The sequence below is a fragment of the Pteropus alecto genome, unplaced genomic scaffold (genome assembly GCF_000325575.1).
Source record: "Pteropus alecto unplaced genomic scaffold, ASM32557v1 scaffold3, whole genome shotgun sequence".
NCBI classification, from domain to species: Eukaryota; Metazoa; Chordata; class Mammalia; order Chiroptera; family Pteropodidae; genus Pteropus; species Pteropus alecto.
Genome location: NW_006442484.1, coordinates 62,608,516 through 62,624,896, shown reverse-complemented (window position 1 = coordinate 62,624,896; position 16,381 = coordinate 62,608,516). Strand labels below are relative to the sequence as shown.

Sequence of the window (16,381 nt, the reverse complement as noted above, 5' to 3'; positions counted from 1 at the left end):
TTTATCTCTGAGATTGAATGACTAAAGATTCTACCTGCGTGAGCATAGCCCTCCATAGAAGGCTTGAAATGACCTCTTGGCAGATAGTCTTGGTAATCTCCGCCCATCTTGCCCAGCTGAGGAGCTTCTGGTGTAGGGGAGGAAAGAGCACAACAGAGCTAAGGAAAAGGTTCTAGAGAGATGCTTAATACATTCAGAAAAACTTCACTGGTAATGAAGTGACATAAGAGTATTTGTGTTATTTTACCTTTAAGAAAAATGAATCGAAGAGAACAATATGATCCACCCTTCAACTCCTTGTTCACATTCAGCGACTTGCAGAATGAAGAGAAAAAGAGAGAGAGCCAACTGGAGTACAAGTCCCACATCATAATAATGTAGTGGACATTTTCAAAGTTTTTACTATGTTGCAGCAACTGTTTTAAGCAACTCACATGTAGTATTTTATTGAATCCTCACATTTTTATGAGATAGCTCTTGATGTTATGCCCACTTGGCAAATATGAAAAATGAGGCTCTGAGAAGTAAACTAACCTTTCTAGGTTTACGCTGCTACTAGGTGGCAAAGACAGAATGTAATTACCTTGTAGTTTTAAAATTCTGAAGCATAATGCTTCATGTCCCCTCAATATTTACAGAAATTTTAATAATTTTAAGTCATTAAAATTACCATTGCAGAAAGATGGACACTATTATTTAAATAAATTTAATCTTTTAAAAAAGAATTTTTTCCTGCACCAGTTCTAAGTACACACCACATGACCTTCTTAAAAGTGGTCGCAGCTCTCCTCTCCTCTCCATGATACTTCCCTATCTACCATTTTCTTCACCACTAACTTTCCCTGAGGGGAGGAGAGAAGTGGACGCAATGTTTAGATCCTTCTTCGTGGGCATCCCTATCCAGTTTCTCTTGGAGGAGAGAATGCCTAGACTCCAGCCTCAACAGGGGGCCCATGACTAGGGTAAAATGAACCACGCATTCTGGAAGCACACCCCTCTCCTGGGAGTGGGAGAAAGAAGCTTTCTTCACCCTATCCTTCTGCCCGCTCCTGGAGACACAAGGCCAAGAAAGATCTACTCACCTTAGCAAGTAGGGATTTCCTAGATCATGGTGCTAAACCTAGAGGATCGAGCTAAATCAATAGAAAGCTCTAGAAGGTAAAAATGTTCAACTCTTCTTGAAGTAGAAGCGGGGAACAGGGAAAACAGTAGCTAAAATGCAGTTGTGTTGAGGATGCATTACAGTGAATTTTCCCTGTTATTCCATGCAGCTCACCCACACGGAGTGCCAACAGAGAGGAAGTCTGAGGTTTGTTCTTATTCATATAGTTTCAGCTTTGCTGTAGATATTGTTGTGTGTGGTAATTCCTAGGCAGATGTTACAATTCAGAGTTTCTCCAGGTGGTTTAGTGGCATTTTTAACAGGACTCAGATTAAAAGTCTTTTTCCTCAAAAAAAAAAAAAAAAAAAAAGTTTCAGTGATTGAGACTGAAAAGAGCCTGGCTTTGAAATCCTCTCCTACAAAACCAAAGACAATCAGAGCAGCCTTATTTTCTTTATTGCCATGAGTCTGCTATGAACCATCTCAGGTTTAGATCACAGGAAGCTCTTAGATCTTCCCCCGACCCAGGTGAGAAGTCATTCCAACCCGAGAACCACAGAGGTTCCTTGTGAAATTCACAGCAAGTGCCAGTCATCAGTAATACTACCTAGCTTACAGGGCTGTAGAGTGGGACTGAAGGGGTTTGTGTCCAAAGGTTAAAATTGGAAGGGCAAATACAATGACAGGGTGGGGGAGAAACAAGTTTATCAGTTGAGTGGCCTGTATGTCATTCCATTATGCGTTTCTGTAAGCAATGCTTCTAAATTGTCAATTTTATCAGCCAAATATAATTTTTGTATGTGTATGATAGAATAAGTATTGCACATCTCAGCCAACCTCTGCTTTTCCTTCTTCTTAATTCCCAAAGGACTTGAAGAAGGGAAATCAATAAATCAATTGGTACTTTGTCCAATACCCATTTCAATGACATCATAGTGCCATTTGCTAAAGATCAGACATTAGTTATGGAAAGAGACTGAGACATTTCTATTTGATAATGTATCTCTTCCCCTTTGTAAACCAGATACAAAAAAGAAATGTCCTTATAATTTTTATGTCGACCTTATCAAAAAATAAAAAGAGTGTAATTATGAAGAGAATGATAATATAGCATTTAATCTCAGGATTTATTACAAAGCCAATGGGGACTGTTTTCTTATCTCTTAATATTTCATTCAAAAAATTTCCTATACTATGGCTAAATCAACTTTTTATAAATTAGATTTTTATTTTTTTCAAATCTGAATTTTAAAATGTTTATATTCTTTTTTCTTGGTCTTTAAAAATGACACCAGAATTTAACACTTAAAAATCTATAAACTAACACTTAAATGCACTAAATTAGATCTGATATTTGGAGGAAAATTATACAACATGGAAGAATGCCATTATAATATCAACAATCCCACATTTTTTGCTCTTTTTTATTCTTCATTTGCATATTTGCACATATTCAATGTTTTTAAATTGTGGTAAAACAATACAACTATTTTTTGTTTAGTCTTTTCTCCAAATGCTTCAATGCTATATATAACTTCGTTTTTAGAATTTGACCTCTCTTAAGCCAATTGTAATACTCTTTTCACACAGACCTTACATATTTTATTACTACAACATTATTAAAGGAGTTCGTCTTATAAAGAATCCTAAAATATGTGGAAAAATAATAATTACAGGGATAATGATAACAGTAAAATTCATTTCTAGTAACCTGCAGTCAAAACTGTACAAGACTGGGGGTCAGAAGAGGAGAATTCCAGTCTCAGCTCAGGGCCGAGGGGCTTCTTCAGCTGAGGGTGGAATTCTTTGCCTTTATTCAGCTCAAATTCCTCACCAGTAAACTACAACCGTTAGACTAGATGGTTTTTAAGTTTCCTTACAAGTGTGGAATTCTTTGCATTTGCTACTCTCTCTAAGGAGACTTTGATGACTTGGTCTTATGAGAGCTCTTAGGAGTTGTGGGTTCCTGTGGATATTTTTGTAAAAGGAGAACTTGAAGGCTTTTATCTGTGAGAGTATTGACCAGAAATCTCTGGCCCCTCGGCACAGGTATGCAGCCACAGTGGGCACAGTGGAGTGGTCTGTGGGTCGCCCTTGACCCTGGATTAGGGTTATTTTCTAAACATTGGTCATATCTTAAGCATATGGAGTCAGAAAGGAAGGGAATACTACTGTAGCAAAGTCCACAGGTCTCATCTGAGCTCCTATTTTGTGCGAGGGCCATCTGACGCTCTTGGAAATAAACGACTTGGAAACACAGTGAGAAGGGATTAGATGACCCAAAATTGGCTCAAACTTTGTGGGACTATATATATCACTATATATCTACCTATATTTTGTTTTGCTTTGTTCTGTTTTTTTTTGTTTGTTTGTTTGTTTGTTTCTTTCCATTGGATATGGGTAAAGGAGGTGATCTCCTTATCTACAAATTTCTTTAACTATATTTAGATCTAAAGAATATACTTCGGTCTCGCCTCTGTTCTTTGCCGTGCAACGACCGGGAATTAGGAGCGGGCTTGGCCCTGTGTTCCCTTCTCTGCTGGCAGCGAGCACCTGGAGGGCAGGTAAGGAGGCCTCCTGCGCTGCGGGTTCCGGTTGACGCTGGCAGCAGCGCCAACCTAAGGCCTAGACTTAGGCTGGCGTGGAGCCCGTGACTGCTCCCCCTACCGGGAGTTCGGAGCAGCGCCGGTGGCCCGGCCCAGAACGGCACAGCCGCCTCCCTGAAGCCGGTTTCTTTGTGGCTTCGCGGGTGGGATCAGCAAGCTGCCGCCGGCAGGGTTGGCCAGAGCAGGGCGGAAGCTCTCCGCCCGGGTAACGAGCATTTTCCTGCATAAGCAATTAGCTGCGAATAAACATCTGAAACAGCGGCTCTGTAAACCGAGTGCCCGCCGCGTGCCTCTAACAGAAGGGGCAAGGGTTAGGGAGGTGGAGGTGGGGGAGGGGGGCGGTGGGGAAAATGTGAGGCCCAGAAAGCAGGGGTTGGGTGGGCTGTGTGCAAGGAGGTGCCCCAAAACGCGCTCCCTGTGTTCAGAGACCCTCATTAAGTTACTAACAAAGTCAGGGCCGATCCCTGGAGAGGCAGTAACACCATTGCACCGCGCGCTTTATCTTGGCCTGGGATCCCAGCACGCTGCAGGTAGTCAGCACAACCCACCTCAACTCTAGATGCCTTCGGAGACATGGACCGCGGGAGCGAGCACCTCTACAGGGCGCAGCCACTTTGCACCCGTCAGCCCTGATACAACTGATAAGTAATTGGGGCCTTCCTGTGTCTCAAGTCCAGGTGAGCAGAGGAGTCTCTGAGCCACTGGCTCACGCTTTCAGGACTTCTCGTCTGGTACTTGGGCCAGAGTAGCGCCCCAAAGGCAAAGCTGTTTGGGATGAAATTCGCGGGGTGAATTCGTTTCAAAGCGGGAGGATTCTTGCACGTGCTTGAGCATGCCGGCGGCTGATTTAGGAGTGCGCCGTGCAGGATCTCCAGCAAGGGTGCTTTTCGGAGGCGCAGGTTTGGGCGCTGCACACTCCGCTGGGATCGAACAGCCATCAATTCTGCCAAAGTAGGCACTGCCCTGGGTACCCACAGGCGAGATGGTTAGTAGGGAACGGAATACTGAAGATCCCCCACTCCCTGGGGCATTTTATGTAGGAGAAATCGCTAGAATATAGTCTTGCCCACTCCCTGGGGCATTTTATGTAGGAGAAATCGCTAGAATATAGCAGTCGTGCATCTATCTAACAAAGATATGGACATGAAGAAAACGATAGGAAATAAAGGGATAAAGGTTTGACCTGCCACCGTGCACCTTGCCTTTGCCTCCTCAGCAGGAGGAGGGCCCTCAGGGAAGGAGAGCAAGGCGCGGCGAGTGTCAGCGGACCGCGCCCGGCCCCGCTGAGATCATGACACCCCCTGCCCCATACTGACCCCGGCGGAAACTTGCCAGCCTCGGCTCAGCCTGGGGCCTCCGTACCCCCACCTTGGCATCCATGGCCAAGGTGGGGCCTAATCTAAGGGCCTGGGTGGGTGTCCGCAGCTGGACTCAAACCGCAGACCAAGCTCCAAGGAGTCCGGGGAAAGGAGGTCGATGCCCGCGGCGTTGCGGGCTGCTTCTTGGGAAGTCTCAGGCAGGGGGATGCGATTTGTGAGTGGAGAAGTCGCCTCAGCAGCCTTTTCTGCGTGGGTCAAGGGCGCCAAGGGAGACAGTAACAACCTTCTCCAGCTGCCCGCGCTTTCTTGCCCACATGGGCTGAACAGAAGCTAGGAGAGCTGATGTCCTCCCAGCAGCGCACTCTCGGTTCTCGGCCCGGGTGACCTGGACTGGGGATGCTGGGAGGGAGTTGGGGGCAGGAGGAAGAGATTCGTTCCCCGCCTGCTTCTTCCTTCTCTCTTCCTTTTCCGAATACGCCAGTGATTTGGCAGTTGGTCTGTAACAGAGACAGACTTTCTAAACTCCCCTCCCCTCGCATTTTTTCTTGAAGGTGTTGCAATACCCCCTCCCACTTTTCTAACCTGCTCCCCCGCCCACTCTTCCGGAAAATTTAAGTAATATGTGTGAAAAGCAGCTAAACCCAGTGTCTGTAGCAGAGCTGCAAGCTAAGTGCATGACGAGGAGGCTTCACTGAAGAGTTTGGTGTTTCTAAACTTGCTGATACATCCATTGCAGAGGCTCGGCTTGTTGGCGAGGGAGACGCGGAGCGGGGCGCGGGGTGGGGCACCCAGGCTATGTGCATCTCGCGGGGCCAGGGTCTGGTCTCCTAGTCCCTGGGCCCGAGGCCCCTTGGCTCAGCCAGGGGCCAGGATCAGGCTCCCAAAGCAGAAGAGTCTGCCAAGTAATCTCTCTCCTAATCCTTTCTGCCCACACCACAACTTTTCTTTTTGTAGATGGGCTGTGTAATAGGCAGGTAGCCCAATGCTGCGATGTAGGAGTGGTGAGTGATCCCGGGGCTGGCATTGCCCTCCAGGATTTAGGAAAAGTCTGGGGGCGGAGGAGGGTCAAAAGGACATCCGCTTCTTTTGATCGAGGACGAGGTTTACTTCCCGCAGATTACGAGCTGGAAGAGCTCAGAGAAGAGGGCTCTCTGGGACGGTTTTTGGAGCAGGTAATTCTGCGGCGGGGTCGAGAGCTGGTGTCTGACACTCTCAGTGATGGCGACCAGGCCGGGCAGCGCCCTTTCCGGTTTTCAAGATGATTAACCTCCGGGCCTTGCCTCTGGTGGGATCCCCACTCTCCGTGCAGTTTACCGCTAGCAGGAATTAGGGAGTGCTCCTTTCAAAGGAAGACCTAACGGTCGCCGCCTGGGCCCTTCCTTACCTCCGCGCCGCCTTTCTTCCGAGCGGGGCTGGGAGAGAAGGGGTCAGCACGCAGACTCGTCCCTTCTTTGTCGCCTCCCTCGCCAGTCGGGTTCACCAGGCTGGTCCCCCGCAGTCCCCCGGGTAACCTCCCCCCGCAACCACTTGTCTGAAACTTACCAGATTCCAACCTTTAGGCAGGAAAAAAAGTGTTTCATATACAAACCGATCAGGGTATTTGCAGATAATTGCGAATGTCAAATACTCGGGCGTGATGACAAAGTGCAGAGATTGCCAGGGCCTGAAGGGCGGCGGGGGTGGGGGGCGCGCTGGCGGGGCTCCTGGGCCACCTCACCCCTGCTCAGAGGAGGGGAGGAGGCAGTCGGCAGCAGCTGCACACAGCCCGTTTAACGGAGACAGCCCCTTCACGGATTCATTCACTGCATCCACAATCGAGCCCCGCTGGGGAAGACGGTGCCAGAGGGGATAAATACCAGTCCAGCACCCCTCACACCCACAGGCAGGTGCAAACACCCAAGGCAAGATGCACACACAAGCAGAGTGACTGGGTCTCAGTTAGATGTGAAGCCCAATGTCCTGCCAGACTACATTCCCAGAGCTAACACCACATTGTCACTCCCTGACACATAGAGGAGGGGCAAGTCACAGGCTTTGGGACCAATTGCTGCACCCTTCTAGTGCTGGGATTAGTTCTCCCCAGTAATAAAAACAAATTTTAAAAATCCCTTCCCATCTTTACCCTCAAACCTAATTCTTCTTCTGCTGGGGGGACAGTGACAGTGGCCAGGAGCTGCAGCACACACAGACTGCAGAGCCAACTACATCAAGGCCTTTGCGACAGCAAAAGTGTCTGCTCCCAGTGGCTTGGCTTTCAGGACAACTCCTCTGAGGACTCCCCCCGCTCCCCCCCGCCACACACAGACATGCTCAGAATGTTTCAAGAGCCCTAATTCCTAAAAAAAATAAATTAGTTTTAAAAATATGATTACCCTGTTGGATTCCAAATCTACTGAAAACCACAGAGATCATTATAGATGGTATGACAAAATCAGTGGCAGGTCTGCAGCTTCTCTGGGGTTAGAACCACAGGGGTGGCAGGATGTGGACACTAGTCCAGGAGGCTGGAAGTGGAGGACCAAAAGGAATAGTAGAGGTGTATACACCACATATGATTACACAGAGAGTATCACAGGCAACATGGCCCAGGCCTCTGTGTCCAAGGTCCCAGGACAACGTTGGAGAAGAGACTGAGAGACCTTGACACTATTTCCTCCTTTATTTTTTGAGGGCCAGAGAAGTGATGAGGTTGCGCAGGAAGGCCAGTAGGGTTGGGGAGATAAGGGTAGACAGTGCTTGCACCAGTGTAGCTAGGCTGCAGAGGGAGAAAAGTCCAGGAGAGCAAGTTGAGACGTCTGTCTCATATCCTTGCAAGTCCCCCCCCTACACACACACACAACCCCGCCCCTTCCATTGAGTGCCTGATGTCAGCATATCCCTGGAAGCCCTTAAAGTTTTACACTCCAATTGTCTGAGGTTTCCAATGATGACAAATTAGAAAAACGCTTCAGCTGCAGCCCAGCACCTAAGTCTGAGTTGGGGGGAGGGGTCGCTACTGGATGAACAACTGGAGAAACTTGCCTCCCCTGCTTTCTTTACCGCTAAAACTGCTGGGTAGGGTCCAGTGAAGGGGGAAGAGAACTATGGCCTGGGGCTTTGGAGCACTTTTTGGCAGCCAGGATGCTGGATCCTCCGTAGTTTTACTCCTGGCTCTTTAGTTAAGGGCCATCAGGAGCACTCTGGGTGTTAAGCCTTTTACGCCCTTGCTAGGAAAGCCTTGGTCTTGCCGGAAGACTCAACTGGAGGTCGCCAAGGGACGAGCAGGGAGGCAAGCTCTTCAGGGGACTCTCCCAGGTCCAGGCTAGTATAGATGGATAACAGTGTCTGTCCTCAGCCTGGGTGGCCAACGGGGGCACCACAAGTGTAAGATGTGATTCTATTTGACTTTCCAAATCAAAATGCATTGATTGGGGGGTGGGCAAAGAGTTCGGGCACATAACTGTCTTAATTAAACGTGCTATAAACAGACAAATCTCTTCTGCACCTTTCACTGGGGAGATTGCACAGGGTCTGGCAGAAGTCAGGCTTACGGGATGCTCTTTTTAAAAAAGGACTGTGAATGAGGCAAAGACAGAAAAAGAATAAAAGTGGAGTTTCCGCGACCTCAGAAAACAGCTTAAATGAAACCGAAACATGGGATAGCAGGGAGGTAATGCAGAGGGCAGGGGGTACTTAAAACCTAGGTGACTACCTGAGTTCACAGAGCAGCTCCCTAGGGACCCGCAGTAGAAAGGCTGGGAGGGAAGGGGAAGCCCTGGGCTGTTTGGAAAGGCTGAGATGCCCATCACTGAGGCTCTGAGTTACACTTCTCAGCCCTGCGCTTTCCTTCTCAGTCCTTCCATCGTTCCCTGTCACTGTACTTGACTTCCTGGTACTTGGAGGACAGCGCTGGAGAATGCCTCCTTAACATGGCCAGTTGCGGGGACAAGGAGTTGCTGTTAGTGAGTGCCCAACACGTGGCCACTGCAGTGGGGCACTAGGAGCTTGGGTGATGGCAAGAGTGAGGAGGATTGGTAGGAACAGGAACCCGACCGGGAGCAGGTGAGAGGGAAGGTTGTCTGTAACCCTGTGAGAAAGTGGGAAACGAGAAGTATAAACCTACAGCTCAGGGTTTCTTCCCTCTGCAGCTAACTGCCGACATTGGGGCCGATCTCCAGCAGGGAGATGAGGGTAAGGCGCTGTGGTGCCTTTAGCTCCTTAGCTCGCGGGTTCCGCGGAGAGGTTGGGGAAGTGGCGGCGCTGAGAAGGATGGGCAGGACGCTGTCCTCCGCAGGAACTGTATGAAAGGCTGGATCTATCTCCGAATAAATAACTCTGAGCATCCGGAAGTTACCTCGCAGAAGGCACCCCTTGGCTGACTTTAGGAATCGCAGCCTAAAACAAGACGAACTAAGAGAAGCTCATCAATTTTCTAACTAAAAGTGGAAAGGAAAACGTTCTCTATATATGTAAACACTAAAGATATGAGCGTACAGGTTTAGGTGTGTTCCTGGGAACTTCAGGAGCGGCTTTTCTCCCCCTGCCCACCCCCCGCCTTTGGTTTGCAAACTTAGATTCTCATCGCCTTTCATTGACTAGCTTCTGACCCTAGCCATAATCTGATTCAGAAATACTCTTCATTTCGTTTGGCTGACATTGACAGGCACTAGTTATGTTGTATCTGGTAAGGAATTTAAGTTCGAGCAAATTTTATCATAACGCTTTTCTAAAAAGTCCTTTAAAAGATTTTTTATATTCCATACAACAGAAATTAAAAATATATACATCGCTATGATTATAGAGAAACGTACTTAGATTACCTTTAGATTTCTGAGATTTTGTACAGGTACCAACTCTGCAGACATAATTAATGGGCTATTGGCAGTTGTTATTCATGAAAGGTCTTTTATATTTTTTAATTGAGGCATAGTTCCCAGGTGGAAAAATTCTTCACAATTAGAAACATGCTTTCAAAAAGATTAAAAAATAAAAAAACAAAAATTTAGAATGCGTTATAGTATAGAAGTCTTTACTGAAAACAACAGGTATCACTACAACCCCGAAGTGGAAGTCAAAATATAGTGAAAGTTAATTAAAATGCAAACTATTAGGGATGCACTGCAAAAGTCTTTGTCACACCCAAAGAAAAAAATCTTTAGACATCCTTAGACTATACTTGTATTGTGATACTTGAATTGTTGTCAACATGTTTCTCCTCTGAAATAACAACTGTTCACCTTTCAAACCCCTTCGGTACAGAGCAGCAATGATGATTGTTCTCCAGGCAAAGGACTTTCAACACAACTTCTTTCACACACGCTTGCACACTGCATACAAACGCACACATAGCTGCCAATTTTTAAAAAACATTGCTTCTTGAGAGAGAGAGAGAGAGAGAGAGAGAGAGAGAGAGAGAGAGAGAGAGAGAGAGAGAGACACTCGAGCTTAGGTAACCAACAAACCCAATTACTAGGCTTTATTGATACTAAAAGGAAAAGTTCCCCTCGTAAAATTTCTCTAAGCTTATTAGTTATTTAAATCAGCCCCAGGGCTGGACGAGCGACGCTGCAGGCACCCGCTGTCGGCTCCTGGAGGTGAGCAGACGGCTTCCGCGCCCTGACCCGCAGCCCCTTGCTCGGTCCTGGGTACTCGGGGCAGAGACAGGCGCAGCGAGCTAAGGTGAGCCACTTGGCAGGGGTGCCGGACTGGCACGCTTGGAAATAGGTCCACGTGGCCCATGGGTATTAGAATTTAGAAACGAACAGGTCGTAGCCAATGAACAAGGGTGTGGGTGAGCAGGACAGGCGGACGCGGAGCGCCGGAACTCAGCCGGCGGGTCGCGCTGTGGCCGGCCAGAAGCCTGGCAAGCCCGTCGTCCTGCAAGAGTTCGGTCGCAGGCCGCCCGGCAGGGGACCGCTCAGGCGTCCAGGGCTCTCTCCAGTTTTGCGTGGGGCTGGGAGCTTTGTAATTGGGAGGATACCAGGTGAATTTACACTTTTGGAGGTCGTTGTCCTTTTCAATAGCTGACAGTCACAAAATATGTGTGTGTGTACGCACGCGCGCGCGTTTAAACAGTTGCATTTATTTTAAAATAAGCTCCAATCTACCGACTGAAGTCCTTGAAGCCCGACGTGGTGGCTCTCGAGTCCTGATATAGCGCCGGGACACCGCAAGGTGATGCCTAGCTCAGCTGGTCTTGGCTGCAGGGCCCAGAGGCAAGGCGCCGCGGGGTGAGGAGGAACTGAGCCCCAGGACACTGCTGTCACAGCCACCTGGGCCAGAGCCCTGGGGTCAAGCCTTGACAGGACTGAGAGGGTGTGGTGGGGCTTCGTGGGACCAAGGGAACAGGCAAGTCGCCCGCCTAGGAAGCCTTCGAGGTTCTCCGCTACTCCGGAAGGGTTTGGACCGTGGAATAGACCGACTACGCGTTTCTTCCTCGGTCCCAGTAAGTGCCTGCGACCTTGGGTCCCGCAGCAGGCTTTCTGGCTCTCTCCGGCGCGGATCGAGACCAACGCGGGCCCAGAGCCGCAAAGCGCTCCCAGAAAGGCTGAGGCTTGGGCCGCCTCGGAAGCGGCTTTCTGGGTTCGCTCGCCCCAGCTAGGGTTGGGCGCGGATTTCGCCACGCAGGCTGGCCTGCCCAGAGTTTAGGGTGCGGATGGCCTGGACGTTCCAGGTGTACTTTTCATTACAAGGGGTTAGGGCAAACTGCGGGTGGCAATATTTTGCTTGCCCTGCGCGTTTTTGTGTTGGGTGGTCCGGCTGTGTCCCAGGCTGGGGACCTGCCCATCCCCCGCCGCATCTTTATCCCGCAGACTCCAGGCGACGCAGTAGGGCCGGTTCCGGGACGCTGCGGACTGAACAAGAGCCGCAGGTTTGGGCTGCAGCCCACGCGGTGGCGCTGTCGGGAGAGGACGCCTCAGCTCCGGTCTTGGACTCGGGCAGTGACCCGGGCTCGGAGGTGACGGGACCGTGACGAGTCGAGGCCGAGGGGTTCTTCGCTGCCACCTTGGGCCCGGGGACTGGAGATGGGACGGATCCCCTCTGCCTTGTTCTGTGTTTCCCAACAGAAAACGTACCGGGTCCAGAGCACGACTTTGTCTCCAACCCGGCCGCCCCAGGATGGGGACAGAGAGGCAGCAAGCGGCTCCTTTGGCGTTTCTTTTTCTTCCCTCCTTTGCCTCATTAACCCAGTCGTTTTAAGTCGATTTCTATTTTTAATAAACTAGACTAACAGAGCAGTTACTCTCTCGCTGCGCTGCTGCAGAAGGAGATATAGCTATTAAGGTCCTGACTCTGGAAAAAATGAAGGGATCCGAGAGCCCCGGGGGCGACGTCATGTGTCGCTGGAGTAGTGCTAGGAACCCACAGTCATACCACCTTCCCGAGCCTCCCAGCCTGCGGCCGCGCCAAAAGCACACCCACACTTTAGACCTCTAACAACTACACTAGCTTCGAAACATGACCCCTCCTTTTCCCACTGGTGCAGGCAGTGCCAACCCCCGACGCCCTCTCCCATTCCCTACATCTGGGACCCCGAAGCTCCTTGGCTGACCTTCGCGCGTCCCTTCCAGTCCTCTGGGCCTCTGTATTGTCTGTTCACCTGACCCTCGACCCTCTGGCCTCCTGGACGCTCGGCTCACCATCTAACGCTCACCACCACTCCTTCCCAATTAGTCGTCTCCCTGGGACTCATCTCTGTCCAGGCCGCAGGGCTCGTTCATTTGAGGATGAGAGCAGGACCTCCACCGCCCCTACCTTAGGCTACCCGAAAGCTTCCTCACCGCTCCGCCCCCGCCCAGGCCCCCTGAGCCTCTGCGGGAGCCCGGAGTAATTTATCTTTGCCTGGCGCGGGTTGGGATTTGTCCAGCTCTGATGCCAACGAGGAAGGCGTGCGGATTAACAAAGTAAGTGTCCCCCCGCCCCCTGCGCTCGGGTCAGTCCCCAGACGCCCCGGAGCAGTCTGGGAAAAGGCTCAAGCCCACCCTAGACGATCTGGCCTTCTAGGCGCGTTCTCCTCGGGGCATTCTGGCCCCGGGCTCTCGTCCCCTTGGCTCATCCGAGTGCCAATCCAGGCCCCGCGCAGTTAAGCGATCCGCGAAAATGTTGGTCGCTCAACTCTCTCCCGACAATCCGTGGCGGAAATTGGCTTCAGAACTGGTGTGGGCTTCATGTGAAAGAAACAATTCCTTTTTTTTGGGAGTGGGGTAGAGGCAGGGCAGTGTGGGTACCTAGGAACCGTCGGAGGCTTTTGACGCTGGCAGTCCCCACAGAGTTTCCCTCGTGCATGCGGCAGTGGAGGGAAATCGCAGCACAACTTTCCAGTGTTCTCTAAGAGGCAGAGTACCTCCGGGAGAGTCTCTTTGCATGATGATCGGACTTGAAATCTAGGGAACTTGGTGGTGGACGCTGGGCCTTCAGAGGCCCGGGTGGCCCAGCCGAGAGCAAGAGTCCCACGCCTGGCACCCTACGACCCGGGTAGTCGGGCCTATGTCGTCTAGCAAGGGCATTGGGGAAGGAAGGTTGGCCAGAGTGGACAGCTAGCACGGCAAAAGTCTCGGTGTCCAGACACAGAAATCAAGAAACGTTGTAATTAAAAGTGCAGGCCATAAAAGAATAGAAGGCTTGAAAAGAGTTAGAGAAAAGGGGAGAACATGGAAATAAGAAAAAACATGCATATTTAAGCCCAGTGTATAAAGATCCGTTGATTTTTAAAATAACAAATCTCAGCGTGATTATGAAAGACAGGCGAACTCTGACTAAATGACATATGAAAAAATTGGGGGTGGGGAGAAGGGAGGAAATTTCGTGTAGATTCCCGACAAAAAACGTCAGTGAGAAGCAAGCTGAGAGATAAAAATGTCCCCATTGTGAACTTTATGCTTTGAATACTGCAGCAAACTATCACATAATGCACAGAAATGCGTTTTGGGTTGTTATTATTTTAAAAGGTAACTAAAACCAGTTATTTTCTTGAGTATGATTTTGTTTCAAAAATATTTGGAAATAAACTACTTGGGGAATACGAAACGAAACCAAACAAAACTTTTGATTCATAATTTATTTACTGTTTAAAAAAGTAGAAAATTCTAGTGAAAGGTAAAATCTTATTTAAAATTTCTTGTTGTCAAAATTAAACATGCTAGAAATAATCACTTCGGTTGAAATAAGGTCAATACAAAAATTGTGCAGTGAAAAGCTTATGCAGTTGGAAACAGAAAAGGCCTTTATTAGGGACAAAATTCAAGAGAAAAAAACACACTAGGTATACATCACAAAACTTCTTAGAGTTCTTTTTTAAATCGAAATAAATTTGTAAAATGTGTTACTAAACATAAATCTACAAATATTCGAAATACACTTCTGACAATAATTCATAATGTTCCACATTTCTCTCTGTGCTAAATGCAATTTTAAATATTTTGAGCTCTTTTGCCCAAAATGATAGATTTTTTTTCACTGTCAAAAACGGACAAGAGGAAACTGTGATAAGAGAAAATCCCTAAATTTAAATGGGTGCAGAATCTGAAAACATACTAGCCACAATGTACATTTAATTGTACTTAATTGTATACTTTATTTAAATCGCCTCTCTCAGAGGTTTAATAATTTAGAATCAATAGTTCCCTTCGAAACATAATAAAATATTTACACTTTATAAAATATTAACCGATTAACAATACGGCTATGTTGTTTATAAGAGTGTGACTTAAGTTCCATAATCATGCTGTTGACATAAGCCTGTGAGGTTAGCGAAGTGATCCTTTGCAAAATGTAAATGATCTTCAAACAACGATGTTTATAAAATAGCTCATTAATGACTTAAGATTGAATCGCTCCAACCATTCGCATCATCAGATATAATAATAGTGACGAATCAGACAGGAAAGATCCTGGCTAAACCATTTGCATTTTTTTTTCCAGAAGTACTGAAGTCCTAATATCACCAATTCTTCTAAGTTTCTGGACATTGATTCGGAGGAGGATTCTGCAGTTCGATACCGAGGTAAGGAAACAAACAGCATTGTTATCGTTGTTGAGATATATTAATAAGAAATGCGCCTTTCCCCATTTTGAAAACGGGCTCAAACTTTGACATGGCACTTGGTTTTTGCAACATCCCCTTCCCATTCCAACGTGATATTACTTATAAAGAAAAAAGTTTGTCGATCAAACTTACAGTTTGTTTCTTTGCAGCCAAAAAACCCTTTTAGCTACCACCACGAGTTGATTTACTCGAGCCACTTTTTTCTCACAGACTTGAATTGTGCATTTTCTGTAACCCGTTCGTTTGGGAGGTGGGGAGGATGGGGTTTGGGAAATAAAAAGTAGGGAAAAGAAAACGCTGCCTAAAACTCTTAGGGTGGCTCCTTGAAGGTTTACTGTCCAGCTGGCTTTCTCTCTCGGCTGGGATCCGATCGCCTCCGGAGTCTTCTCCCGCTCCTTCGGAACTTGGTGGGCGGTGCCTGGGTGCGGGGTTCTCCGAGATCTGGGCAATGAGACTTAGGCCAGGGGCAGGTTTCGCTTCTAGGACCCTTTCTCTTCCAGAGGGTCCCCCGCCTCCCAGGCCCCTACTTTTCAGGGTTTGGCCGCGCGCATACCGCCCATCGGGTGGGTGCGGCGAGTGGATCTCGGCCAGGCCCGGGGCATTCTAGGCTGAGGTGACTTCCCACAGTCGGTGCACGGGATCCGAATTTCCAGAATTGCCCCCTGAGAGCGTTTCCCGAAACCGAATTTAGTTTGGCCCTCTGGCGCCGCCGTACAGTCAACGCTTCTTAAGGGGGAACGGCGGCTCAGACAGCGAGTTGTGGGGAGTCCTTGGGGTCCAAGGGATAAGGAAGGAGAGCCGAGGGGTGCGAGAAGGAAGGAGGTGCCGCCAACCCAGGAGGCTACACCGGGCTCGAGGCGAGCTGGGACGCGTCCGCATTTTCCCGCCCCAGGTCGGGACCGCGCGTGTCAGCCGGCGCCCTCAGCGTCTCGCGGGGGCCGCGGCCCCTGTCCACGTGCTTTTCCTTAAGGAGGTCCCGCGTCTCTGCTAGACCGCGGGGACAAAAGCGCGGCAGGAGCCTGGCCTGCTCGGCAAGTGCCCGCGCCACCTTAAGTGAACACCGCGGCCGGAGCCTGGTTGCGGATGGCTCGGGCCGCGGGAGTCGGCAAAAGTTTGCGGCTCAGTTACGCCTTCGCGGGACCGGCTGGAGACGCCCCCGCGTGGCCTCCCCGGGGACCGAGAGGCCGGGTCCTCACGGCGCAGCACGGCTCGCGCTCGCAGCCCCGGGTTCGAGCCGCTGGGGGTCCCAGGAGCCCCAGCCCCGCAGCCGAGGACAGGCAGTCCCACCGCCCTCGCCGCCGCGTCCTCACGGCCTCCGGGCGCCCCGGGC

At 49.4% G+C, this 16,381-nt stretch overlaps 1 protein-coding gene and 1 long non-coding RNA gene across 3 annotated transcripts in view; one reads left to right on the top strand and one right to left on the bottom strand.

Annotated features, from left to right (window-relative positions):
- The first annotated feature begins 14,106 nt into the window (after positions 1 to 14,106).
- Positions 14,107 to 16,381, top strand: part of SATB2 (SATB homeobox 2) — a 180,544-nt gene continuing 178,269 nt past the window's right edge. For both annotated transcript variants that reach the window (XM_025039435.1, XM_025039434.1), the window contains exon 1: positions 14,107 to 15,009. The gene's annotated coding sequence lies outside the window, so the exon portion shown is untranslated. The remainder of the gene's footprint in view (positions 15,010 to 16,381) is intronic.
- The window catches only part of LOC112470301, a 3,291-nt gene continuing 1,116 nt past the window's right edge, over positions 14,207 to 16,381 (bottom strand). Inside the window, exon 2 of the long non-coding RNA XR_003042931.1 lies at positions 14,207 to 15,492. This is a non-coding gene — a long non-coding RNA (uncharacterized LOC112470301). The remainder of the gene's footprint in view (positions 15,493 to 16,381) is intronic.